Here is a 24528-nt window from a genome sequence, read left to right as displayed (position 1 = left end):
TCAGAAACTAGTTGTGTCAAAAATCTGGGGACATACAAAGCTTCTTTGATGGTAATTTGCTTTCTGACCCTTAACTTGGCATGGAATCTTCTTGGAACTCTGGCTGTATTCTATTGTCCTCAGTTTGATGCTCTGCCTTACTTATAAGTGATAAACATCTTCCACAAACCCCAGCCTCTGATTTCAACTTGTGTTCTTACTAAACCCTAACTTATTTGTTGGTTATATCAATTCTTTACTCCAGGCAACCAAACCATTCATATCCTGAACCCTCTCTGTGACAGCATGACATTTGATAAAATTGAGGTCAGAGAACTTGTATTTTTTAATCTCTAAAATAGACATGAGGCTGGAAGCTCATATTGTATATATGTGTCACATTCATCTTCTTGAAAGTTATAGCAGCAATAAAACACACTATACCAGACATTGCTAAATCATACTCACCTTGGGTTATGTGTCACCTCTACTTAATATTGTGATCTAAATTATTCATTCTTTTCCTTTTCCAAGTGCTGATAACTCCTTTAGAGTTAAGCTCATTATTCACTGAACATTCCAAATGGTTTTATTAGAATAAAATTCTCCCCCCAAATAACAGTATATATGCATTGTATCACGTTGTGTGCTTTTATCAATGCCTCCTAAATTCCATTAGTGGTTAGCATCATCCTCTTAACACATTTCCTAGAGGAGGCAAAGGAATCTAAGACTTAGATAACTTGTCCTATATTCTCTTGATAGCAAATATTAGCTGTGTAAAGTAACCTGGTCCCATCAATACTTTCTAGCCAAATGTTACATTATCAGCACCAAGATCCATATTCACATTTAAAATTTTTATTTTATTGGAATATAAAGTAACGAACAACTCAGAATTTAGTGGAGTAGAGACTAGACAGTTCTTCAGCTCCAAAATGCATTTCATTGTCCCTGTCTCCTTATTCTCCTTAAACAACCTTTTCCCTGATAACTGACCAGCTCCCTCTCACTTCCAAAGAAGCAGCTCTGTCAGCCAAAGGAAAAAGATCTTTCAGTATAATTTTCTACCCTGACCACCTGTTTATTTCCATACTTAGACATAATTTGTGCTGCTAAATAAGGTTGCCCCCTGGTCATTCAGACTAAACTCTGAATTTTAAACAGATACTTTGTTTATAACTGCCTTAAGTCATTAGCTTTGAGAATGAATAGACTGGTTATTTTAAGTACAAAAAAATGTGGTAAACAGAGGAGAGAGAACTTTTCCTTCTTTATTTAACACCCATGGGCAAAACCTCAGGATGTTGCCATTTGAATGGCACTGCCATCCTGTCATAGCCTTCACCAGCTGAGCTTTCTGAGCTTGCTCACAGATGGGGATTGGCACTCCAATGCTGTAACCCTGGGGCCCGCAGATGGCAGCCCGCCAGCCCCACATCTGAGGCGCCCTGGGTTTGCAGGACTCGACTGCTTTCCCATTCCTACCCTTTAGTGGGTTTCCTCCCTCACCACCTCTGAGAAAGCCACAGTGTCCAAAAGAAAGAAGCAGTGTCCAAAAGAAGCAGTGTCAACTGTCAAGGACCTCTTGAGCCTTTTGCCACTTTCCATCCACCCTAGCCTCAATCTGAGTCAAAAATAAAAAATTTAAAAAAAAAAAAAACAACAATCTTCCACTAGACCAAGCCCTGACTATGCTTTTGACTTTTTTTTTTTTTTGAAGAAAATATTCTCGTTATTTTCACCCTACCAAAGACTTAAAATGTCCTTCCAAGCTGGTGACCCAACATTATGCTTTAATCCAAGACGTCTCACACTAGCACGGGCTAACTATAAGAGAATCGTTTGTAAACATGGAAGACCTGCTCATACTTTGGCATCTTTGTGACTTTTTTATACAATTTTGCATGCTCTATGTGTTAAACCAAGCAACATGGATGTGAAAACATAGGTATGTATAGATACACGCTCTATTACACAATTATAGAGGTATGTGTTCATTTGTGATTCAGTTAAGTTAGCAGCTATTTTTAGCCTCCTCTACCAAAGGCTAACTTTTAGTAACATTTCTGATCCAATCACAGAATTATAGCAATCTGCCTGTTTAGTTCAGCATCACTTCAGTTTTTGAAAGGATGGCCCTTTTCTGACGTTCGAAGGTTTAGCAATAACTCTACTACACTGTTTTATTTTGTTACCTCAGAACTAGAAACTGGAAAGTTTAAAAGATTAATAAGAGACAAGAGAGAGTATGATGATCCTATGTTAATTCCAAGCATGGAGAGAACCTGTTATATAAAATGAGAAAGTGGACTAGAAATAATGGAATAAAATTTATAGGTAAATTATGGGTTCTTCCACTGATTAGGAAACAGAAAATAAAGTTCCCGTGAACATGTTTATTCAAATGTAGCCTAAAATAGTTGTAATACACATAAGAACAAAGACTGTAATGTTAAGAACTACTGAGAGTCTGGATAAATAATCTTTGCTGAACAATCAAAGGGAAAGACTTGTATGAATCCTATATTATAGACACTGTTGTCATACCCAGGAAATACCAAGATGACTCAAGTAATTGTTCTAACCTCAGATAAATCACATTCCACTTTGGAGAAAGAAATAATTATAATCCAGACATATGACCCAAATTCTTGAAAATATTGAACAAGAGCCATTAACTCTCTTGGGCAAGTTGCAGGATTCTTTACAGAAAGGAGTTATATTTAAGCTTCCTGGAAGTATGTGTGAAGGCCCAGGGCAGGAAGATCTCCCTTTCACTAGGCTTCAGCAGACCTGTCTTTTTACCTTATGAATGCAACCCAGAGCAGACATTTCTGTGCTACCTCCTGATACTATGAATTTTCAATACTTTTCATGAAATATCATTGTTCTCTTCATTATTACTTTCCTATTGCTTTCTCTTGGTTTATATCTCATTTCTGTTTTGTCTCCCTCCTCCAAGCACAAGATGATCGTTCATCGAATAGTTATTTTTGCAAAACACTTGTCAAGGATTTCAAGAGATCTCTATGGGTTTTCTTTCTTCATAGCTACAGACACTTTGCATTTCCAGGAGAGTACATTTTAAACTTACTTATGTGTATTTCAGAGAATATATACCTTAATTCCCCCAACCTGATTAGCAAAAACTTCTTCTGGTGATATTGTTTGATGAAGGCCATAAAGACATACATTTGCTGAAGGATTGTTGAATTAGCAGTTCTAGTAAAATTCGTGGCATATCTGTCTAGGAATGACATTTGTTCCCTCAGCATCTGTGAATGAATTTTGTTTATTTTGTCTGAATATTTTGAACCCCGGTGTAGAAAACATCATTGAGGTGGGTTTTGTGTGCAAAAAACAGAAAAAAAAAATTGAAAAGATGCTATGGACTAAGTTATCTGAATTTTTCTGAAAAAATGGGATCCTATATTTCTGAATCACAGACAGTGTTGTAAACCCATGTTACCTTATTTAAAACAAATTTAAAAATAAAGTTTTCCAAATAGTTCATTGAAACATACATGAAATTTCTCTAACTGCCATCAATTTAAAACTACATAATTAACCATAATTAACCATTAACTACTAATTTAAAACTTCCGTATGGTTCTGATGTTTTCTAATTCCTCCATTTAGGTTAGTGATGAAACATTTAGCCAGGAGAAGCTCACCTGCTTGCACACACGCACTAGGCACTGTTTCCTGTATCTCATTTTCTTATTTCAGTGTTCCTACCTGATCTCTATGTCCATTGCCAGTTCTCATCCTATAGTAATTTCCAGGGAACTGACTCCTTGTCTAAAAGTGAATGTATTTGTATATTTACTGCAGAAAATTTCCTCTGAGTGCAATCATTTGAAACATTTCTATTTTGTTGTATGTTCGGTGTCTTTGATTCCTATTAGCTACTGGGAAAAAAAAATCTGCCTCCTTTTCAGAGCTTTCTAATTCTTTACAGTGGCTGTTGGATCATGGGGCAGAAGTACAATGGACATGAGAGGGTGTTCTTCACAATCTGCCTTAAAAATGGGAGGGAAAGCCCCTTTTATGTTCTCACGCCCAAAGGAAAAATGTGTGTATTTAATCCATATTTGTATTACTTTTCAAAGAAAACATGAATTCATTAAAATAGTTTTTAAAGAATACAAAAAGTTACATATCTCTCTCCCATCTTCCGCTTATCCCATCTCACACCTGTGTCTGACCTCTCCTTTGGAAGTCACTGTTATAATGAGTTTCTTATGTCTTCCTTTCTGTGGCCATTCAAAAATGGCCACAACATCTCCCTCCCCACCTGCTTTTAGCAATGTGACTTTATCACTACTCCCCACCCCCATTAAAAGATAAATGAGTCTATCTCTACCCTTGTTGATCTGGAACTAATTGAAAAATCTTCCCACATCACTTAGAAAATAACCATAGAGTACATGACTTCGATATCTGGATAATTCATGTCCATGTAAATGTGTTTTCAGATAGTTTAACTTTTTGAAACTCTACCATAAGTACAAATTTAACTTTTTCAATTTTATCAAAATGCCTTCAGTTATTATGTCATAAAATAACAAAAATGTTTTAATACAAATCAAGCACTGTTGTAAATATTTTACATCTAAGAACATAATCCAAACCTAGATGATACCCAGTGAATTATACCAAGTTTATTGTGCTAAGTAAGTCAACATGAAATTTGTGAAGTAAAACATTGTTCTAAACAAACTTTTTATCTTTAAACTTATTTTTCCGTTGTGTTAAATAGTTCTGCTTGCTCTTGAGAGGTAACTTTTGTTGATGAATAAATATTTCAGTTAAGTTCTAATTTCTAAACCAGAGGTCATAGTTATTCTTTGTGGTTAGACTTTTCTATTCCAAATTGTGTTTATTTATGTATAAGTAGGGATAATTTGCCTTAAAAAGAAAAATTAGAATAAGACAGAGTGTTTAAAGTAGACTGCACTCTGATGCTTAGGTCTGATTATTGCCATGTCCCAGAAAAGAGAGAAAAGAGATATTGAAAGAAATGAATGACAGATAATATCACGTGGACATTTTGACTTACGTCTTGAACTTTGGGTTCCCAGCATTATAAAAATGATGTTTGCTTTGATTTCAACATGAGAAAATCTGCCATTTTTATTGTTTGCAAATCCTAGCCTGGTCCCTAAATGCCCATTTATATTATGCCAATGAGAAGAATTCATTCAAATTGAAATGATCACTGTTTTATACATTGCAAGGAAAAATTTAATGAGTTTTAAGGATGATAACTCTAAAAAGTATAGCAGTGGAGAAAAGTTTAAAGTTTCTTTTTATTCCCTCCCCCATCATGATTTTGGCTACATACAATTGAAAACTTTGAATTAGGTGAAAGTTAACACTAATAGTGTATGATCATTTTTTTCTCTAAGATGCCTTTTAGATCAATTAATGATTTATATTTTCTGAGTATTTTTGATTTAGGAATAATGTTTAACAAACTGTTTTAGTTCCTGATATTGGAAATAATATTAATCCAAGGTATACATGGTATTTTTATTAATCTGTAATAAAATATACTAATTTAATTAACTAATTTCCCCCCAATAAATAAATAGCTAACTTGTGAGAGCTTGAAGTAAACTCAATATCAAATTATAAATCATTTTTGAAGGTTAGTAAATACAAATACAATTTTTTAAGTAAAAGATTCCTTTCTGTCTTAAAAGATATCCAGTGATAGAGGATTAGTTCTTTAAAATTTTCTGCTATTTAAAAAATTAGATCATTTTTTATTGAAGGAACATTGGTTTAAAAAATGTACATTAGGACATTCCTCCAAACTGCTTCAGATGTATGTTACTACACCACACCCACCACTAAAGCATCTATAATCCTCTGTCATATTCCTTTTGGCCTCATTCCCTCCTTTGCTCTTTTCCTTCTCCCAACCCCTTTGACTGGCTCAATTCTACAGTCAGATTTCTAGAGTATAGTCTGGTTTAGTTTTGTCTGTTTTTTTGTTTTGTGTGCATATATTCTACATATGATTGGAATTAATCCATATTTGTCTTTCTCCTGAATTATTTCATTTAGCATGATACCCTCTAGTTCCATCCATGTTGTCGCAAATGGAGGCATTTTGTCTTTTCAAATCGCTGAACAGCACTCCATTATGGATATGTGTTACATCTTTGTCTGCTCCCCTGTCATTGTACATTGAGGCTGCTTCCAGTACTTGGCTTTTGTAAATAGTGCTGCCATGAACATAGGAGGGCATGTATCCCTTTGAATTAGTGTTTTTGCATTCTTAGAAGCTGCTTTCCTCCACCCAAAACAGATGGATCAACTTATACCAAAGAAAATTATTTCCTCTGTGTTCCAACAAATATTTGCAATGTAGCTAAAAGTTGTTTTTATTGACTTGGTTTTAAATTGTGATGTAACAAATGTTACCTTTCTGACTAGAATAAAAACAGGGACTTGTGGTATCAAAACAAGTTTTCTGTAAATCGTGTACTAGCTAGAATTATCTAGGAGTAATTTATTATTATCTCCAGGTTACGAACATATAATCTAAATTTACATTTCCCCTTTTAAATTCTCCTTCCTCTCTTAAAACACCTAGTATTTTAGGGTACTTCATGACAACAGTCTGAGACCATATCCATAATTGCCCAAATACCTTACTGTCTTACCATGAAGTATTTATACATCAAATCTAAACTTATCTCTGCCATGCTGAGCTACAAATTAAATAATATATGTAAGTGTTACATGGAGGTATATATTTTAATCTGCTTTGCTTTTCTTATTTTCTTTCTTCTCTCCCGTCTTTTTCATTTTGATTGCTGACTGTTCAAATATTATCCCAAGGCATTCTACTTCTGAAAGATTATTCTGTATTTTTTTATTTGCTTGACTTTTCAATGTCTTTTTTAGAAACACTGGCATTTTTGTTGTTTGACTTAAATTTTTCACTCTGACAGTTGACTCAAATATAATCTATTAAAATTAAAATTAAACCTGCAATAAGTGAAATTATGTGTGGATATTAGTTTATAAAATTCCATAAACTTAATATACATCCTTTCATTCTACTAATGGCCTTTAAAAAATACGTTCCTTCATTAAAAAGAGAATGTTTTACACATACCAATGAAAATAAAAATGCCTAACATCTTAAAATCGTATAATGTTAAATACTTGGCACTTACTGTTTGAATAACATTCAAGATGGTTTACATATTTTAAATTGTTATAACTTTCTCAAATTAGTCATGCTAAAAGTAGCTTTTATATTAGTTCCTCCTTTATACTTTGGTATGAAATTTTCACTATTGATAAATGTTCTTAACGCTGTAGTTTGCTTGTCAGAATATTGCAACCCTGAACAATGTTCACATTGTTCTCAAGACTGTTTTTCTAAGGAGATGATTCTTGAGAGTAATTTTTATTTCTCTGGATTTTGAATTTAATTGGTCAGTCCTGTTCTGGGAATGAAAAGGGGGAAAGAGAGCCATTTTGAAGCAGTACAAAAGGAGTTTTCAAACAGTGCTAAGGGCCAGTGCCCAGGTGGGAGACAGGTCACTGTCAGTTCTCACCTGCTTGCACAATTGCAAGACCACTCAGGCTCAGGGGCCAACAACAACTGGGTTTATTTTACAAGCAGGAAATTGTGGTAAAGGAAAGAGTTTCTAAGGTCACAAATGGCTGGCTGTTCCACCCCAGATAGTGTCCACAGTGTCCAGAAGTACCAAACAGGCTGCTCATGGAGGATGAGGTGACACTGAACAGCCCACAGCAGCAGCCTGAAGACTGAGCTGGATGCTGGACCAGACAGCAACAGAATCATCAGCACCAAAAGGTGGTACAGGAGAACCTGAGGCTGTGATCAGCTCTTTAAGACCTGGGCTGAGATTGAAAATAGCCCAATCAGACTTTTAGGGTGGGTATAGCAGCAGGAGGGGACGGAGCAGGATCTTTCGATGATTTGAGCAGACGAGGTAAAGGAGCAGTCCTGGAGCCCTTGGTGGCTTTTTCATGGTTTTATTGAGTTTACCAGGTTCACGGCAGACAGGGGTCTCCCGGGAGGGGCCGGGAGGCTGGCAGGCCTCCCAGCCCCCATGAGTCCTCACTCTTTCTGGGCTCTCTGGCCTTCTTTCATGGCCTCTGCTTCTCTGGTGGTGCTGTTCCCTCGCTTGATCTCCTTCTGGTGGTTCTGCTTCACTGGCACCCCCAAGACACTGCCCTATGAGCCCAGTCTCAGCCCAGGTGTACCCACCTATGCATGCCTACACCCCACTCCAGGTGTCTGCCATCAGGCATGCATTTAATCTAATGGCAGGAGGGCGGAAAATCCTGATACTATTTACTTACCTTACAGTGGGGGACCCTTGCAGGCAATGTTAAAGGTAGGGCTGGAAGGCATATGCAGCAGCTGGGTCTCTGAAGATTTAAAGAGGAGGTCTAGAAGTCATCTAGAAGTTTGCGGAGGTCTGGTGAATTCCATGGAGGTCTTCTGTTCAATGCTTCTCTTTCTTTGACGGTCTGGAGCAGAATCCTTCTTCACTGGTGGTCCAATGAATCCTTCTCTCTTTGGAGACAACTCTGACTGGTATTTTCTACTCAGAGGCTGGCTGCTGACTGACTTCTTTTTGGAGGATGAGACAAGAATCCTTCCCCTCTCTTTGAAGGCCAACTGCTTGTTCACTGACTTCTTCGGAGGCTGACTGCAGACTTCCTTCCTTTCTTTAGAGGGTGGGAGCAGAATCCTTCTTTGAAGGTGGTGTGATGAATACTTCCTCAAAAGTCAGCTGCGAACTGACTCAAGCTTGCTTTTGTTCTGCCTTGTGTTATCTTCAGGGCCCCCCACCCTACAAACCTGATTGGGCTGTTTTCAATCTTAAGGGTCTGATAGCACCAGTTAACACCAATCAGCTCATTTTAAATTTTCAATATGAATTCATTAGCTCAGGATTGAGTGACAGCTGGAGAACTGATTGTTCTATTTAGCTTGAACCTGATTGGTTTATTTAGTTTGAATCTGATCGGTCAATTTACCTTGAACTTGATTGGTCCATTTAAGATTCTGGAGTCAGTTATAAAAGGGGGGGAAGCCTGGCCACTGCCAAGCCAGGCCTGCACTCAGGACAGGGCAGATGTGTGTCTTTGGACTCTAGGGAGGCAGAACACCCACAGGTGGTGGGCTGAGGCCACCTCCTCAGCGCCAACAAAGCTACCTTATCCAGCAGCCTCTGGGCATAGTGGGTATCCAGTTCCAATTTTTTGATGAGTGCCTTACCATTCCAAATACAGATACATAAATATTACTATTTTCAAAGAACTATACATTCTTGCTATTTGAAGATTTAACTATAAATTCCTATAAGAAAAAGTAGTATCACTCATAATGGTTACTTTTCATCTGTTGGAAAAATGTATCATGTTTCCTGTATTTTAATCATTGCAGAGACTTTTACTCCCAGTAGAAAATGAAAATTCTGCTAAGGATTATAACGTAATCATATGTCTAAATTGTACCATATAACTCCCATGTGCTGACTGATGGACCTTCTGAAAGTCCCAGTATAAGAATGTAAGACATTAAATAGGAAAAGAATGAACACATGCACAAACTTAGTATTACTAAGACTATCCCTGAATAAGTTGCATTTTAACCTATATGATTTTAGTTCAAATTTTGAGCAAATCTCAGCATATGGGTTGAGAGAATCAGGATGTTTTGATTACAGTGTTTCATTTATTCTAGTGTCCATGTTGTAAACATGTCAAGGGATTTAATAGTGTTATAAGATGAGTAACATTCAGGTTTCACATTTACAATATAGTTTTCTCCCAGAGAAATTGGCAGAAGTGAAAATACCTGTTCATGACTTCTTTTTGCCACTAATTTCCACATGAAAGGAAGAGATGTTTTCCCAAGAAGAAAAAATTTTCTGATAGATAGCATTGGTTGATAAAGCTGAAATTGCAATAATCACTGGCATACACTTTCCTCACAGGAATTTGGTTAAGCCATTCCATTGAGTGTGTGATAGACTTAAAATTAGTTGAGCAAAGATGTGTCTGGTGTAGTTTTCAAACATATGTTCTCTGGAACACTTGTATCAGTAGGTTTCCATTGGATTTTTCTAACAAAGCATCTTCTCTTCCTCCTTTAATGCCATAATTCTTGTTAGCATTTTCAAGGCTCTGATAACTCCTGCAATCAAGAAATATGATTAACCTTTCTTAACCTAATGTTTAACAAACTTACTTGTTTAGGTATTATTTTTTTTTTTACATCAGACCAATTAACATATTCTGATACTAATGGTTCATGTAGCAAATGCTGCTAAAATACTTTAGCAATTGCTGCTAAAATGAAATCCATAACCAATTAACAAAAAAGGTTTTCTGTTTTGTAAAGTCTCACTGGACAGCTTGATGCTGGTCTAGGGTCCTATTGAGCAGTCTGAATTATTGACCATTTGGAAGTGAGCAGTAAATAGTAATTGGCTACATACAGAACAATGCACTTAGAGTATTATTTTAAGGTATAGTATCTTGGGAATTTGCCAGTACCACTTTGGAAAAGGCAATAAAATGTCTAGTTTGTACTCTGGGTTCTATGGAAATATGCTGAATTTGAGAAAGAAATGTATTGAGCAGTGTTTAGTAGAACTGATCTTAAGTATGAGAGGATTTAGTATTTACATGCAATGCATACATGTCTTACTCACATTCTATCACTCAATGAAATTCTAACCCTGGGTCTCTTCCACAATTTACCTGGTTTCAATTATGGAAACAACCCTGTAATTTTCTATTCCATGATGTTGCTTAGGCTTTTTCCTCTTCAAAAATTGTCTTTATGCCTTAACGATTATTACCAGAAACTTCTACTGCTTTCAAATGTTCCTACTTTTATAACACCTTTCCTTGTTTTCTCCATCGTAGAAAACTATTGGTCCATGTTTCTTCTAGCTAATGGGATGGTTCTTCCTTTCTCTATGTTTCAAGAGGACTTTGCTTGCCTCTTTGTTATAGTATATTCTGGAAGTACAGTTACTTGAAAACTTACATAGTCCATCTTCATTGATGAGATACTTTTTATGATCAGAGCCCTTTAATCACTTGTGGGTAAATAGTGCCTTGCACTGAATAAATACTCAAAACTGAATGACATGGCAACTTCAAAATTGACCTGGATCATCTTTTTCACATGAGGAAAATTTCATGAAAACACAGATTGAAAATCAGTTTCTGAGTTTCTCATTATCATACTTACTGAAGTACACACAGGTTATCTCTCATGTAAACAAGAATTTCTTTAGGTCCTGGGCATTTTTGTTTATTTTTCTGTAGTCATTTATTTCTGACCACTTTTGAGCTGGTTGAAATTAAAAAAGGAAAAGCAGAATGCTACATACAACTACATAGACAACTTTTACTCTCATTCCCTCCAGATTTGGATTTTCCCCCATTTATTTCCCTAGTTATGTCTTTTTCAAAAATTTTTATATAATTTCAGACTTATAAAAGAGCTTGAAATATATCATAGTCATTCTTTATAGGTGTTAGCATTTTCCTGAATGTTAACATGTTATATAATCAGGGCATAATATTACTAAAACTAGAAATTAACACTGAAGCAGTTCTATTCACTTACTTACGGAACTAGTCAAGTTTGCTTAACCATATCACTAAGGTCTTTTTTCTGGATCCAAGATCCAATCAAGTCACTGTAGTTTCATCCAATCTGACATCTCCTCAGTCTTTCTTTGCCCATCAGTCTTTTATGACTTTGACACTTATAAAAACTTAAACCATTTATTTTGTGAAATAACTTTCAGACTGTCTGATGTGTAAACAGTGATTACATCCTTTGAGATATGCATTGACAGTCTTGGGAGAATTTATGAGGATTATTTTGGTGGAAAGTATTTGTTTCTCCAAACACTTTCTTGAATCATATCTTTACTTTTATGGAACAAGAATATATATTTTGGAGAGATTTTAAAAAGTCAGATAATGTCTACTCTTCTTTTCAGATTTATTGGCCTGCATTATTTCTTTAAAAAGTGTACAATGAGATTGTTTTATAGTATTGTCTCTGTTGACATGTATATGGATCTTTTATCATTTTTAAATGTGAAAATATTTTTTAAATCACTGATACTAATATGTTTTCTTTCTTAGTAATCAGAAGTTAGGCAACACTAGATAACTTGAGATGCTAAAATTTAATTGTTTGTTGCCCTGATGTGTTAAGCTCAGGTGATGCCCCTCTTCAATGATTATCACAGAGACTCATGTTAATAATATACTACATTTAAAATTGCTAATGTTAAAAGTTCTTTGATGTATTTGCCTTCCTTTTCTCTATTTTCAAATGTGCCTTTCTCTCTGGAAAAATTCTCCTTCCCTGCTTTTTCACTACATCCCACTCATTTTGACTGTTTCGGGCAGTGACAGATTTACTCCAGTCAATTTGGCTCCACCCCCATCACCTCCCTAAAACTCTTCCCACAAAGAGTACAAATAACTTTCTAATAGTCAAATCTGTTGCTTATGTGCATCATTCAACAATGTTGGACACTTTTTTCTTTCATGGAATACTTAATCTTGAATGTGATATTTGAGATAATTTCTTAGTTCCTCCACTGCTTCACAGAATGTTTCTTCTCATTCTAAATCCTTATTTTTTTTTTTAAAGGCATCCATAGGTTTATTCTCTCCCCATTCCATGAATACCTTGGTCTCTCTTAAAGGCTCCAAAAGCTTCTGTTAACTGTCTTTATGCCCATGACTCAACTATTACCTTTAATTTAGTTACATATCCAATATTTGTATCTGAATTTCTGCTAGGTACTTTGAATTCAATGAGCCATCAAACTAAAATCATTAATTCCTTCTCATAAACATAAACATTTTATTTCTCCTACCTTTACTCCCAGACTTGGGCTGAGATTAAATTCACTCATTGTATTCTCCCATCACACTTTGCCCTCTGCTTCCTAACCTATGCTCTTCTCTTAATCTGGATTACCCTCCCCATCTTGCTCTCTCTTTCCATGTTTCTACATGCTGATTTTTCATTTAAGTACAGTTCATCTTCTACCTCAATGATGCCTACCCTGATTAATTAAAAAATAAAGAACTTTCATGTTTATAAATAATATTGTTTTGTGTTTTATCCCTAGTCATAGACATATCTCCTTTGCTTTCTTTGTTTGTAAATCTTTCAGTTGATCTTTGTGGCCCTTATAAGTGAGAGTACTACTTAATTACATACTGATTTGTTGAACAGATTTGAAAGGAATCCCCTCTAACTTGCCACTATTACTGTTATGGTGATTTGCTTTGCTTTCTGTTGTTTAGTCAATTCTGCAAACAACATGCTCCTCCTTGGGATGATAACATAGAGGTTAAAGCCATTTCTATTTCATTCATTCATTCATTCATTTATAACATGGGCAAGAAAATTTAAGATAGAAACAGCTGGGAGTCTCTAACAATAATGAATCCCCTCCAATCACTCAGAGCAGAAGCTTGGACAATGACTAAAGTAAAATGATTTTATCAAACCTATTATGCTGAGGCAGGAAACAAAAATCACAACATGTACAATTTTCTGTCACTTCCTTAATTATCTGTAGATCAAAAAGGTATCTGTTCTGACTCTTCATTTCTCAAACTTAATGCTGATAGTTTAATTTACCTAATTAGGACCTCTTAGCATCCCAAATAGGTGCTTTAAAAATAACAATTCCCTACTGTTAGCTTAAGGACAAAAGAATAAATGCAAATTTAATACTTTTCAAAGGTGAATCTGCAAATTTTGATGTCTTGAGAGCATTCAGTAAAAAACAAGTGAGCTTGACAATCTACTTATTTTCTGGTTATTGCTTGACCTAAATCTTTTAATAAATATTAAAAATTATTTAAAAATTAACCCTATGGGGGAAATATTTGTATGAATAGGCATGAGTGCAATCTCTTATAATATCAAAATGTTTTTCAGGAGCATATTGCTACTTTGAAGGTAAAGAAAACTCTGTCATGATGCCAGCAGAGACGAGGATGGAATATATTATATGGTAAGTGACTTTCAAATAGACCACTGGACTGAGTTTCTAATGCTCCATTAAGTAGTTATCAGTTGTAAGTTGAATACATATAAAATAGTGACTTGTGGTGGCCACTATGGCATATGTGTGGAATAGGAACATAGTTTAATTGGACTGTTTCCACTTCTACAAATTTATTTTGATGATCTTATTGTAAAATATATTTGTTCATGGTAATGTATTTGACCCATGCAAAAGATTTTTAATTATAATTTTTAATTAGAGAGAATTCAAGATTATATGATGAGTTCAAACATATGTGTGCTCCTAATACCACAGAGTTTCTTAGGATGACATTTGGGATCATAATGCTGGTTTACAAAATAACAAGTAAAGACTTTGCAATTTCTTAAAAATTGCTTATCACTTTAGGTTACCAACTATTCAACATTGACATTCAATACTGAAATATATCTAAAACTTAAAAGACTTTGTTATTTGGCAAAAACAAGTTTGTCTTATTTTGTTTATAAGATAATGCCTTGGGTCATTTTCTTATTTATTTATCTATGTATTTATTTATTTTGCTATGTCTTCTGTAATAGGTCTTTGACACATATGTGTTGCTTGAGACTTCATTTCACTTCTCATGCTGTTCAGAAGAATCTCTCTGTAGGGTTTCTCAGACAATGAATGGTAGAGTGCTGAAAGAGTGAGAGAAAAATAAGGGAAGAAAATTCTAAGGTCATTTCTGGAACATCTCTGGAGGAGAGACATGAGGTTGGTCTATACTCTGTCCATCCTGATTGCCATCCACCCTCATCCAGTGCCCAGGACAGCAATGCATAGGAATGGTGACATGGTAGCAAGGACTAGATTTTTTCTCCATTAGTCAATTGCATAAAACATTAGTCAATACCACTTTAGTTAGTTAGGGCCATTCTTTACACGGGTATTCCTTAACCTGGGATCAAAGAGTAAACTTTACAAAAAATAATCAGTAATTTCTCAGAAGTAATAGGCAGTATATTTTGTGTATATTCCTTTTATCTGTGGAGATCACCCATGGGGTTTATCAATTTTTCAAGGATTTTGATGACAGAAAAAGTTTTTATATAACATAATTCTGCAAATTTAGAACAGATGTGATCAAAATGAAAATTTTGAAGGAAGTGTACAGTTTTCATGTATTTATTTTTATAAAATATTCTAAGTGTCATTGGCTTTAAAGTTTACACACTTCGGATTCTTTCTTAGTCATAAATGTTTTCAGAGGAACACAATTACTCATAAGAGTCTTGTTGGTCTTGTCTCTTTCCTCATTCTCTAAAACCTGAACCAGATTTGAATAGTTATTCTTGCAAACAAAAAATATATGAAACCCATTGATGTTTAAGTTTATGTTCTTTTTACAAACCTTTATATAGACTTCTAGTTATCCTATTACTAGGTGTGTATTTTTAAAAGATATCTATTATTTTTAAACCACTCTGCCATGGACTCCTGCTATATGAATATTCATTTCTGTTGTTCTGTTGTCTCCAGGGTTTGGTATTACATCTATTTGTTTTATTTGTTCATTTGACTTTTCCCATAGAAATAGAATAATCAGTTGTGATCTAGTCATAATTTTTCTTTATCTTATATCGAAATTTTAAATGTATTTGTTCTACCTCCTGAATAAAACCCCTATCCCTGCTAATGTAGAAACATTGACTCCCACCTCCATTTACACTCATAAGGATATTTATTTTTGGTATTCCCATAGCTATGTTAAAAAGATTCCCAGCCTGTGTTTATAGCAATTGATAATTCATTTTATCTTTTTCATTAAATATACCAGTTATAAAGAAATAGCCCAGATATTTTGGTAATTTTTTTTTTTTGGTAATTTTTCAGTAAGGGGAAAAGGAGGTTATTCTAGCTTCTGATGAACCCAAAGAGGCTTCCCAGGCCAGCCCACATCCCCATTGATGGGAATATGTTCCTCAACTAGACAATATCTGAAGACTATTGACTTTCATGATTGTGCCAGAAGTATTTTTGGTATATTTGTTTCTTGTCTTAGTGGATCTATTTTCCAGAAGAAAAGGTTGAAATTTAATAAGATCGATGTAGTTGGCCAGAAGTTGCTCTGAGTTATGGTGTTATTTCTCAGCATGTGTCTTCTGCCAGCTGCAAAATTTCTCTGTACACGTGGTCTCTTTAGTGCCAAAGGGAATGAGCAAAAAGGGCTGAAAATACACTGCTGTTGCGTGGATGACCTTACTTACAGTAACCCTCCTGTGAATTTTCTTTAGAATCCTCAAAGTTTCAGACTAACCACCTATACCAACATTTAGGATCTACTTGTAAGATGGTTAGTTAATATTTCTTGAACATAAATGTTTGTCTATAGTAACAGAAAATTTGGGTTTAAAACTTTTATACTTAAAAAAAAAACTTTTATACTTAACTGCAGGATATTTTAAATAGCCATTTGGTTTCAGAGTTATTTTCTTAACCCCCCTGAATATATTGTGTGACATGTATGAGATGTAATTGTATAAAGCATCTTTTCCAAGTTTTCAGAATCTTATTTCTTCAAGATAATAAAGAAAAAAATATATAGTATTTCCATCATTAAGCACTGAGACTATAAGCTTAACTTTCTGCGAAAATTAAATAATAGCTATTATGAGTTGGAACATAGGTCCCTAAATAGACAAGGTAATGTATATAAATGTGAGTAAACCTAGCTTGAGAAGAAGACAAAGCACTAGGAAATAATTAAATGACTTACAATACAATGTAAATAGATTATTAAATAACTTTTTAAAAAGACTATGAGAGGCCTTTCTGGTGGTGCAAGGGGCTACGCACTAGCACTATAAAGTATATCCTCGGCTACTGCAGCACAAGTGCAATACCTGGCCATGGAGGTGACCCACGTGGCGCAGCAGACCTCTCCTGACTTGCCTGCTGCTCCCCTAAGCAGTGTATTTCAGTAGATCTGACTTTTCTGTACCCCCCTCTGTCTCTGGTGAATCCTTTCACTCCCCGCATCTCTGACTTATACCCCAGCTCTTGTATGAATAAATAAATAAATCTTATTATAATAAATAAATAAATAAATCCCTAAAAAGGTAAAAATAAAAAGGATATATGATATGTATCTTCTGATATGGAAAATTTTCCATGATATATTTGGGGGGAGGTGGATGCAATATATCAAGTTATAGCATAATATGTAAGGTAAGGTCTCTTTTAATACAAAGAACTACGCCAGTCTTACTCTATAGCCACAATGACATACATCCAAAACTGTAATTTTAGTCTATTTGTTTTACAAAAGTAAGACAATGGAGTATAATATTATTTTGTGCAGTGAAAATATCTCGAAATGCCAGGTGAGTAGTTATCTGAGGGGAACGGAATGATAAAGGAAAGGAAAGATATTTATCTCATGCCTTATATACTTCTGGATTACTAGATTATTTTTTTTTACCTCAAGCAGGTATTACTTTTTTAAAAAAGATTTATTTATTTATGTATACAAGAGCTGGGGTACAGGCCAGAGATGCGGGAGGTGAGAGGATTCACCAGAGACAGAGTGGGGAACAGAACCGACAGACTGACTGAAAAACACTGCTGAGGGGAGCAGCGGGGGAGACAGGAGAGGTCTGCTGTGCCATATGGGTTGCTCCCTGGCTGGCCCGGGCATTGAACTCGTGCTGCAGAGGCTTCAGATTGCTTCACAGTGCAATGCTTAACCCCTTGAGCCACCAGGGATGCCCCCTCAAGTAGGCATTACTTTTATGAATTAAAGCAGCCAGCTAGCATATTTATTGAACAATTGTTCAAATGTTTCCCATCGTGACCTGGTGTTTAGTACTATTCTGCCAGGTAATACTTATTAGAAAGTCCCAAACAATTTATTCAATAGAAATAAATGATGTAATACTTGGTTGGGTTTTATTCTTAGATTACATAAGGTTTTATTTTGATAAAAATCAATGTTACACTTTTCCTATTTCATAGTAATTAGGGTGACTCATTTTCTCTTTCAGGATTTCTAGAGACTTTGCTTCCCTCTGCCTATAGTCAGCTCATCATCTTGCTGCCAGAGGTATCATACGCCTGAGAAAGCTCTGCAACTACTCTGGACCACCCCTTAGAGGAGGTGATCAGTAAGTAACACCACTTCTTATTGCTCCTCAGGCTATAGTAGTCATCCACCACATTCTTCCATGTTAACCTAGATATCTTTAGAAATTGATTTGTTTTCTATGCAAGGAAATCTTTCACTTGGTTTAACTTCCATTTATTGATCCCTCAGCATTTGTTGGGGGCTGAGTTTGAGCTTGAAATACCATTTTTCGGGGGCCTCCCAGGTGGCACAAGTGTTAAATCTCAGAGCTAGCACCAGCTACTGTGGCATGAGTTCAATCCCCTGCCAGGGAGCTAACCCACAAAGCACAGCAGACCTCTCCTGTTTCGCTCGCTGCTCCCCTCAGCAGTGTGTCTCAGTAGATACACCTGTTTGCTCCCCACTCTGACTCTGGTGAATCCTCTTACCCCCACACTTCTGACCTGGACCCCAGATCTTGTATGCATAAATAATCTTTGAAAAATGAAATATCAGTTTTCATGTACAACTTACTTTAAAAATTATTTATTTAATATGTAAGAACTGGGGTATAGGCTAGAAATGTAGGGGTGGTGGTGAGAGACAGAGTGGGAGTAGAACAGGCAGATCTACTGAAATACACTGCTGAGGGGAGCAGTGGGTAAGACAGGAGAGGTCTGCTGTGCCACGTGGATTACTTCCGAGCTGAAGGTGGAACTCAGACTATACCAGTGATAGCACTGAGACTTAACCCCTAGGCCACCAGGGAGACCCACAACTTACTTTTTTTATGATAGAAAATGCACATTTATATTCCTTGAGGAATGGTTGGTACATATTCTTTTATATATCCGTGCAGTGATTTTTATATACAATTTATCTACAGTGTGATCCTAGGCAAGTTTATTAAATACGTCAAGTCTTAATTTTTCCATAACTGTTGAAAGCAAGGATATAAAAATATGTAATACTTACTGTTGTTTGAAGAGTTAAATGAATTATTTGCAAAGTATAGCATCTGACACAATTGTGTAATAAATATAAATTATTTTCATCATTTACAGAAAAATATTAACCACAGTATTTCTTATTAAATATTTCAAATGAATAAACAGTGATAATAAATATGATATATATTGATGTGCTTTCCATTAGGGACCTGAGGCAAATGTCAGTACTTGTATAAGATGATTAACATTTCTGGGAAAGACTTTCAACTCAATAACTATGACAGGTGAAGTATTTGAATAATTATTACTAATAATAATAATTCGAAAACAAGCAGCTAGTTGTGATGCTTTCAAATGCTCTATTCACATTTTATACAAATGGAAGATCATGAGAGAAGCAGAAAATATAATCCTAAATTTAGTTTGATAATTTTTTCTCATCACAGACTTAAAAATAGTAACCAACAAAGGAGAATATTAAGAGTATAGATACTACAACATTAGTAAATGAAGAAGTTACATTTGCCTTAGGTCAGTTTCTATCAAGAAGTCAAGTTACAGGTAAATAACCATCTGTCTGTGCCATATTGTTGACCTGATAAAGAGAGAAAGAAAATGAAAGGGGAGGAGAGAACCGGAAAGGGGGTAGTAGAGAAAGAATGAAATAAAGAAAATTAGGAAAGAAGAAAGTGGGCCTCCCTGCTGGCACAAGGGGTTAAGACGCAACCTATGAAGCTATCTGCAGCCACTGCAGCACGAGTTCGATCCCTGGCCAGGGAGCTACCCACATGGCACAGCAGACCTCTCCTGTCTTGCCCGCTGCTCCCCTCAGCAGTTTATTTCAGTCAGTCTGCCTGTTCTGCTCCCCACTCTGTCTCTGGTGAATCCTCTCACCCCCCGCCATCTCTGGCCTGTACCCCAGTTCTTGTATGCATAAATAAATATTTAAAAAAAAGAAAGAAGAAAGAGATAGAAGGAAGGAGAGAGGGAAGAAGAGAGTCAGGAAATAGCAGAAATGTGAGTGTAAATAAAAGACACTCAGGTTTCAGGTTCAAAACATTTCCTTTGTATATTCCACAAATTAGATTGTCAAGTACTCAGCTTCTCTCAGAAATTCAGGCTGTTAGCCATTAACAACCTACTTTGAATTAATTTAATCAGATTATCAGATTAGAATTTTGCTCAGGCCTGCCAAAATCAACCACCCCAAGGAAATTAGAGTTTTGATTGAAAAGTGGAACTGACGGGAAGTTTGATTTTGGAGCACAGGGCCGCTGCTTCAGAAGGGGAGGGTGGTATTCAGTAGGCCTGGAGAGCCGGGGACAACCAGAGGGCGGCATGAGGGCACTGGGTGCCTGAGGGCTGATTACGAGAGTTTAGGAAAAGGTGAGAAGTTTCCCAAGACAAACAGCAAACTTTGTACTTTGGCTAAGATCCCTAGTGGCAGTGCACATTCTTGGTATCTGCTCTTGTTACATTTAATCATAGTGATATTATTTGTGAGATTAGAGGTACCACATTCTCCAAGAGGACAACTGAAGGTTATGTGTTTATACCTGCATATCTGTTCTGTTTCATGTCCCACTGGTTTTGCTTATAAACTAAGAAGTATTGTATTCTAGACCCCCGCTCCAAAAGGCTAATGTAACATTAATCATGTTTTTAGGAGACTTGAGATTTCAGCCCTAAAACCTAATCAGCATTCTGCAGATAGTGTTGCACATGGACCATGTGGAGTACAGACTAGATGTAGCAGAACAGAAACTGGCTTTTCACTCCTATTAATGAGTATTTCAGACTTCTGAAGTGTATAAATTATAATGTGTTTCACAGTGGGTGGAAGGCCTGGGTGCCCCTGGTCAGTTGGAAGTACAAGTCTCTGTCATCAACGCCTTTTTCTTGAGAGACCTACATAAAATTCAGTAAATTTGATCACTACCTTCAAGTGTTAACAAAAAGTTATTTGAACATTTATAGTGTGTGGGAATGTCAAATTCAGTTATTATGGTGGTTTAGGTTCCAAAACATGTTGTAATAACTGTAAACATTTAAGGGGCTAAATTTTCATGAACCCAAGTAGGCACTTTAGAAAGAAAATGAGGAGACACAATACTCATTATGATTACATTCAAGATAAAGAAACTTGTATTGATATCCCAGGGCTACCAGACAAAGTACCATATTCTGGGTGGCATAAGACAACAAAAATAGATTCTCTCACAAATATGGAGGTGAGAAGTCTGAAATCCAGGTGTCCATAGACCATGCTTCCTCCAAAGGCCTCTCCCAAGGCCTTCTGTTAGGTCTGGTAGTTTCCAGAACTTCTTGGTGGCCCTTAGTTTGTGGAGACACATTCCAATCTCTCTCCATTGTCACATGGCACATTCCCTGTGAACTTGTGTTTACTTTGTTGTATTTCTCTGTGTGCCTGTCTCTAAGCTTTTATCATCCTCTTATAAAGACATGGTCAAAACAGAACTCACTTTGCTTCATTATGAACTGATTTTAACTAGGTATTTCTACAATGACCCTATTTCCATTCTCAGTTATGATTAAGCATCCATTTAGGCTTCAAAGTTTAACCCACAAATTCTTAAACTCAGAAATAAGCCAGATGACAAACATATTTAGACCATGATAAACGAATACACATTCCCAGAAAGAAACCCACTCAAATGGATTGCTTAATTAATCATTTTATCATATTATTCCCAAGTTGCTAATAAAGGTATAAAATAACTCAAAAATGTTGTCTAAAATAGACAAGCATCTAGTTTCTTTCCATACTTGAATGTGTATTAATTTATGGGTCTCTAACGGTCTATATTAAATTAATCTGAAAATATCTACATATCTTTATGTAATTCACAGTGTCTGCTTTATTTCATATTAAATATTCCCCTAATTAATTTTCTCAATAAATAATTTCCAACATGAGTGCCTGGGACTGTGTGGGTAACTGAGAATGATTAGTGGTCCCCTGTTCTTAATGTCTTGGGAATAGATGGATATAACAAATTGCAGGGACATTTTACATTGTTTAGACATATGTGTTGTGCCATGGCAGATGTAGAAAGAATGCTCGATGAAACTCTGGACAGGAAATGGTCAGTCTTCCTAGTAGAACTGATACACATTCTATGTCCAAACAGAAATAGCCAGTTAAAGTGCTACAAGGAAGGGCATTAGCACAAGTGTGCAGTTTGGGGAGAGAAAACATGCAATTAACCTATTTCATGTGCTGAGGGTATAATGTGGATAATTTGCAAGAGATCTTACTAAAGACCGAAACAATGATCTTACCACAAGGAAAATTTATAGAGTAGATGCCCATTTTAGAATAAACCCTCAGTAAATACTGTCTTAAAGATACTAGAGCTAGTGATTGAGAGCATAGTCTCTGGAGTCAGATTATTTGGATTTAATGCTGTTTTTCCATTTATGTAAACTACATTTAACTCTTTAAACCTTAGTTTCACCCCTGTATAATGGAAATAACAATAATGTGTTAAATCTTTAGGTCTGCCATAAAAAATAAGCATAAATTTGGATGAGTTGAAATGATAGAGATGTCTTCTCTCAGAGTTCTGGAGGCTAGAAGTTCAAGCTCAAGGGCTTGGCAGTGTTGGCTTTTTACATGTTTTCTGGGGGATATCTGTTCCAGGGCTCTCTCAGTTTCTGGTGACTGTCAGCCATCCTCTGTGTCCTTTGTTTCGTAGACATTTCTCTCCATTCTCCATTCTCTATGTGTGTTTCTGTGTCCCAGTTTCGCTCTCCCTATAAGGACACAAATCACATTAGAGTTAGGGCCCATCTTAACGCCCTATAACCTCACCTTGACTTAATCACATCTTCAAAAACCCTGTATTTCTAGAGAAAATCACATTCACAGGTTGCAAGTGTACATGAAATTTGGGGAGACTATTCAACCCAATTCAATGGTAGGTGTTTCACTGGGCTGGAATGAGGATTAAAGGAAACTATTCATATAATTTATTAGTGTAGTGCCTGATGTGTTTTAGATATTCCTATGACCTTTTAATTAAGATTATTCTCCATGGATTGACTTTAAAACATAATTATAAGAAACTATATTAATGATTGAATAAATTGGGATATTATCTTAAAGTAACCAGATCTGTAAACTTTTCAAATTTTTTTCCTTATGATATTCTACACTTTTTTTCCTATGGAAAAAGAAACACTAAGTAAAGGATTTTTTGTTTAGCAATTTTGGTACAATATCACAAACGTGAATTATTTAGCTATTGTTAGCAAGCATTGAAGCAGAACATACTCATGTTGTTTTAATGGTCCTTAAACACAATGTGATAAAGAATATATAATGAAAACTCTATTTTATAGAGATTTAAGAACTCCCTAAGGGAAAAAAATAAGTGCAATACTCTAGGGAAAATTGCCTAGAGACATCTGGATTTCTGGATTTAGGGTCCAGCTGGAGTAATAAAGTCCTCTATACTGAGTTTTGTTTTGTTTTGTTTTGTTTTAGTTTTATTTATTTATTCCAGCTTTATTGAAAGATGATTGGAAAATGAAAAAATACATATATTTAAGATGAGGAACATGGTGTTCCACAAGGTAGTGCAGTGATCCCAGAAGTCAACCAAAGTAGTTTGACACATTCATCCCCTTACATATTTACCTTTTTCTTTTTGTGTGATGAGAACATTTAAGTCTTAGAAAGTATTGCTTTTGCATGTGAAATGAATTTTGGCTAGTTTATAAGTTATGATACTATCAGTTATAGCATGATAACTCACCTCTGACCTTTATAGTTGAAATTTAAATTATTCAAAATAATTTATCCCGATGTTGATTTCTGGGTGGTTTCACAGTAGGTTCTTTGCGAAAACCATTTTTTTCTGCATAACTAATTGACTGTAAATTAATTTTGCTTTAAAAGATAAAATAATTGATTTACAGTTTGTTTTAATAGTTTGTTTTGAAATTTTGTTGCACATTTCCTCCATTTATTGCACTAACAGATGACAATAATTTGCCCCAAGAGTCTATAGAAATAGACTTTTGAAATGAAGAGTTGAACGTTTCCCCTAGAACTTTGGACTGTCAATTAGTGGTCATGTGACAATATAGCAAGAACATGTTGACAGCATAGAAGGCATTTACAATATGATACAAAGCTCACTTACAAATATGCATTCTTGCATTTGGAGATTTCTACCTGCCGGGAATCACATAACAGTTTTTTTGGGGGGAGATAGATAGAGCCTGATTCTTCTTCAGCTTCCAACTTTTAATAATGTCTGATACATTTGGTTAAAGTGGCATTAGAAAACAAGCTATTGTTTCTAAATTAATTAAAGAAATGATCATTAATGCTTTAGAAGACTGTCGTTAATTACTAGCAGCCTCTTTCATATTTGCCATAGTTTGTTAAACCTGGTTTTGACAT

At 35.5% G+C, this 24528-nt stretch overlaps 1 long non-coding RNA gene across 9 annotated transcripts in view; it reads left to right on the top strand.

Annotated features, from left to right (window-relative positions):
• LOC119257267 (uncharacterized) overlaps positions 1 to 24528 on the top strand; it is a 422247-nt gene that overhangs the window by 237934 nt on the left and 159785 nt on the right. For 8 of the 9 annotated variants that reach the window (XR_008553798.1, XR_008553802.1, XR_008553795.1 and 5 more), the window contains 2 exons: positions 13991 to 14066; positions 18086 to 18205. This is a non-coding gene — a long non-coding RNA (uncharacterized LOC119257267). Of the gene's footprint in view, positions 1 to 13990; positions 14067 to 14641; positions 14817 to 18085; positions 18206 to 24528 lie in introns of all 9 variants that reach the window. The other variant, XR_008553800.1, reaches the window with a different exon arrangement.

Source organism: Talpa occidentalis, unplaced genomic scaffold, assembly GCF_014898055.3.
Source record: "Talpa occidentalis isolate TD23 unplaced genomic scaffold, MPIMG_talOcc4v2.1 talOcc4.4, whole genome shotgun sequence".
NCBI classification, from domain to species: domain Eukaryota; kingdom Metazoa; phylum Chordata; class Mammalia; order Eulipotyphla; family Talpidae; genus Talpa; species Talpa occidentalis.
This window is presented reverse-complemented; position numbering and strand designations above follow the sequence as displayed.